At 38.8% G+C, this 4,014-nt stretch overlaps 1 protein-coding gene across 7 annotated transcripts in view; it reads right to left on the bottom strand.

Moving 5' to 3' along the window:
* Positions 1–4,014, bottom strand: part of mef2d (myocyte enhancer factor 2D) — a 160,343-nt gene that overhangs the window by 121,080 nt on the left and 35,249 nt on the right. The window lies entirely within an intron of this gene.

Genomic DNA, 4,014 nt, shown 5'->3' with positions numbered 1-4,014 from the left:
TAAGTCTAAGTCTAAGTCTAAGTCTAAGCATGCTCAGAGCAGTCAAAGTAACTATCACAAGGCGATTGAACTTTTTTATGTATTTCTGTTTTTTTATTTTTAGAAAATGCAATATTGACGAAAATACAAAGATATACATAAAGAAACCCATGCCTCTAAAAAATACAAAAGAATAAAAAAAGTAAGAAAAAGGAAATATTGCCACCGGAAGTTATTCTGTTTGCGCACGCGCAAATGAGCTAATGGTACGGATCGTGCTTCCGGTACGGATCGGGTAATGACAAGCCCTTTGAAACAGTTGATCACAATTCAGAGCTGATCAAGGATAAAGATGTTGATCTCGATCAAGGAAGGATGCCACTACTGGAGTACTACTAGGAAATGATAAAGCAAAGGCAGCGCAACATTTGGTTACCAAATATTCCCTACAGAGCATAAATGCTAGATGTTTATTTTTATTTTTATCATTTTATTTCATTTGAATAAAAGACGTAATGTAGAATATCAACATAATTGTCTTGTATTCTTCAATGGAGGACTTAAATAATCTTTTATGTTATATTTAAGCAATTAAGCTTTCTGGGAAGTTTGCTGAAAAAAGATCCTAAATGAATATGGCAGCTTCCCTTATCTGTTTATAATAAAACACCTTAGGTTTCTTGCTTTGTGATTCTCATGACGGACAGTGTGACGGGGCTCCAGTCAAGCAAAAGGTGCTCAAATCCCCCACAGGCGAAGGGGAGTTTGATGTTTGAGGCTCCGTGTGGCCCTCACACGGCCTGACTTTGACTAACAGACACGCACAGACACTTCTCCTCAGAAACAGCTGACGTTTTAACAGGCTTACAACGACAGCTGACGGGCTACAGGTGGGGCAGAGGGGACCCTTCATAAACCCTGCAGCCCAGCTCATAATACCTCTCTCCAATCCACACACACACACACACACACACACACCTGTCGTGGCTCCAGAGGAATTGTCCTCAGTGAAAAGCCTTCCTTTATACTGGATCCCCCACCTACTCGCATACACACTCTCGTCTTCCCCCTCAGCACATTAGAACATGGCTTCATGATCCTCCAGCTTGCGTTTGAGGGGTTGAGGCGTGCGTATGCCGTGTCCGACTACAACAACAGATGCTACTATAGTCAGGAACTACCAGCTAAAAGCACTAAGCTTCTTTCTCTAATTTCAGTGAGGCTGGTGGAGGCATTGAGAGGGAAACGGTGCCGTCTTTTTAATCCATAATCATTTTAACCTACAATTCGCAGGTTTTCAATTCAATCACCACTGTGCACAGTCATAATCACAGCTTGACCGGCTGTAGATCTTATAATCCTAAAAGGTCACAATTAAGTCAATCCACCATTTAAAAAGCCGTGTTGTTCAGAAAGAAAACTTTTTTCTAATCGCAGGCGCTATTAGATTCCTGCTTTGATGTGAACAGACTATCGCAGAAACCTTTTGCAGGAATTCGGAGATACCAGCAGCTCTCATGAACATTCTCCAAATGCTTTTGTCAGACAAAGTTCTTTGCAAAGTGAATTGCGGTGAAATGCGGGATATTTGGGACGAGCGGTATCTGTTTGTATAAAAGGGAGCAGAGCTGAGGAGGAGAGAGGGGATTTAAAAGCGCAGCACTTCTTTTGACAAAACCATCGGATGAAAAGGAAGGGGGGGTAAACATCATTTCTGGATTATATTTTCTTGCTGTGTGTGCAAAACGGCAAAAATACGACTTTTTTTTTTTTTTTTTCGAACTTCTACTGAGGAGTTTATAACCAAAATTGATTTTCTCCATTTCTCCTTTGTGATTGAAATGAAAGTTGCAGGAATAATTCATCATGCCTAATTTACACTTGGCAGTATGGCACAGAATATGTGCAAGTTGGTGTGTTTTTCTCTTCATTTAAAAAGGGGCTACATGTATCTGTGGATTCCACCGGGGGCAGCTGCGGTTTATACCAACTGCACCACTGCTGCTGGGACAGATGGCTCAAGAAAGGGCTTGTAACTCAAACACATGTGTTAGGGGGGTATTTGAGAGGCAGACTAGTCTAACACTTTACCCATTAAAATACATGCAAGTTTTTTTTTTCTTTTTTGGTTTAACCAAAGCTGGGTATAAAGTAATGTGTCTGGATCAACCTTTACAAAGCAGAATAAGCAGAGCCTTCAGTATATTTTTATGAAGATTTTAAAATGACTCACGATCTGCTATCTGAAAGAGTTGTAACTAGGGCTGAAACAGTTATTGTGCAATTATTTTTGATTAAATCGATTAATAATTAGATGGAAAAAGGTTCCTTAAAGATGATTTTTTTTTTTTACATAATCAAACCAGGAGAAAGTAAAACTTTTCCACTTGAGAGGTTCTGGATAGAGCATATTGACAAAGTTTATATATATATTTTTTACAATTTTGCTATAATTGCTGTTCAAGATTAACCTGACTCCGCCAGATGGATTTGCTCAGCATATCCATCTGGAAACCTTCCGTTGAAGTAATTTTGGGAAGGGGCAAAAATACTGGTTAGCTGATTGGCCTATGTTGGTGATAGACGGGCCAAATAAACCAATCAGATCAACGAAGCATATGACGTACTAACAGAGCGACGACGAAAACACAACCACAAGCCAGGCTACTCTTGCCGAAACCAGTCGGGAGAAGAGCAAAAACATCTTTTCCTCTGAGAAAAGCCTCCAGAGCAGTGTTTTGCTCTTCTTTCAGTGAAGAAATACTCTGTAATTCCGATAAAACTTCCCAGATAGCCACGCTAACGCTAGTTTCATCGGCTGAAGCCGCCATGTTCTTTAGACTGAACTGTCGCGCTTCTCGTTGCGTCACACCTCAACCCGCCTCAAAGCCAACGCTGATTTGACGTTCGTTTGGTGAACGGCTCCAAATTTTCTTTAACGGAGAGTCTCCAGGCTGATTAGCGAGTAAAATCTTGAAAGCTCAAGATTTTCAGGATGGTCTCACGAGGCTAATGCCAGAGTGGAGGCATGCTAGACTAGAAACATAAACTGATCCTGAGTCCGAGAATTGGACATTATTTAATAGCAACAAGGATAAAGATCGTTGCCACTACAAAGAAATGCAAAACAGTGTGAGTAAAGCTCCAACAAATGCAGGATTGTTTTAACGGTGGGTATGTATCTCATCATCCAAGCCACGGTTAATCCAACCTTGGTTTGGCTGTCAAACTTCAGCAGAACCTGGTTTTTAAACTGGATTTGGTATTTTCTTTGATTTCATTGTCACTTTTTGGTATTTGTTTCAGTTTCATTGATGGAATCTAAAAACATTTAACTACGGTCATGCAGTTTCAGATAACTTATGTTTGGCTTAAGGCAAGATACACTCCTTAAAAATCATATTGTTAACTAAACAGCAGACTGTTAAACGATCAATGTCATTAAGCTTTGGTTTTCCAAAATCTTCATTTGTTAGCATTTAACAGTAACATAGATTCCGCATCCATTTTCTGCATAATTAAGAGTTTGGATTCATTTATTTCTTCTAATAAATTGAATGGCTACTACTGCATCTACATGTTATGATGCAAATCCATTTACTGTTACTCTTCAAGCAATTATAGCAGCTTGGCAGTCTTTACTGAAACTCTTATCAATCAGTTATTGAGCTGGATCCTGCTCTGGAAAAACGATCTAGAAATAAGTAAAAATGTCCAAAATTAAGTATATTTACCCTTAATCTGAGTAGGTAAATAATAAAGTTTGCCAATGGAATGAGTAGTTTTACTCTTAAAATAAGATAATTAGATAATATGCAGTTGAACTAAGACAATGCAATTGTTTTTTTTTTTTGTAATTTGTCTTGTTCCATTGGCAAAATGTCTCTTTTACCTCCTCAATCCAAGAAAAATTCACTAATTTTAAGAAAAAATGACTTATCTAGATTTCGATTTTTTTTCCAGTGTGGAGCTTTTAGTAAGATAGTTGCTCTAAAGAGTAGAGATGTCCCGATCCAGGTTTTTGCACTTCCGATC

Source organism: Cyprinodon variegatus, unplaced genomic scaffold, assembly GCF_000732505.1.
Source record: "Cyprinodon variegatus isolate N-32 unplaced genomic scaffold, C_variegatus-1.0 Scaffold0, whole genome shotgun sequence".
In the NCBI taxonomy this organism is placed as follows: domain Eukaryota; kingdom Metazoa; phylum Chordata; class Actinopteri; order Cyprinodontiformes; family Cyprinodontidae; genus Cyprinodon; species Cyprinodon variegatus.
The sequence above is the reverse complement of the archived record's forward strand: the minus strand, read 5'-3'. Positions and strand labels throughout refer to the sequence as shown.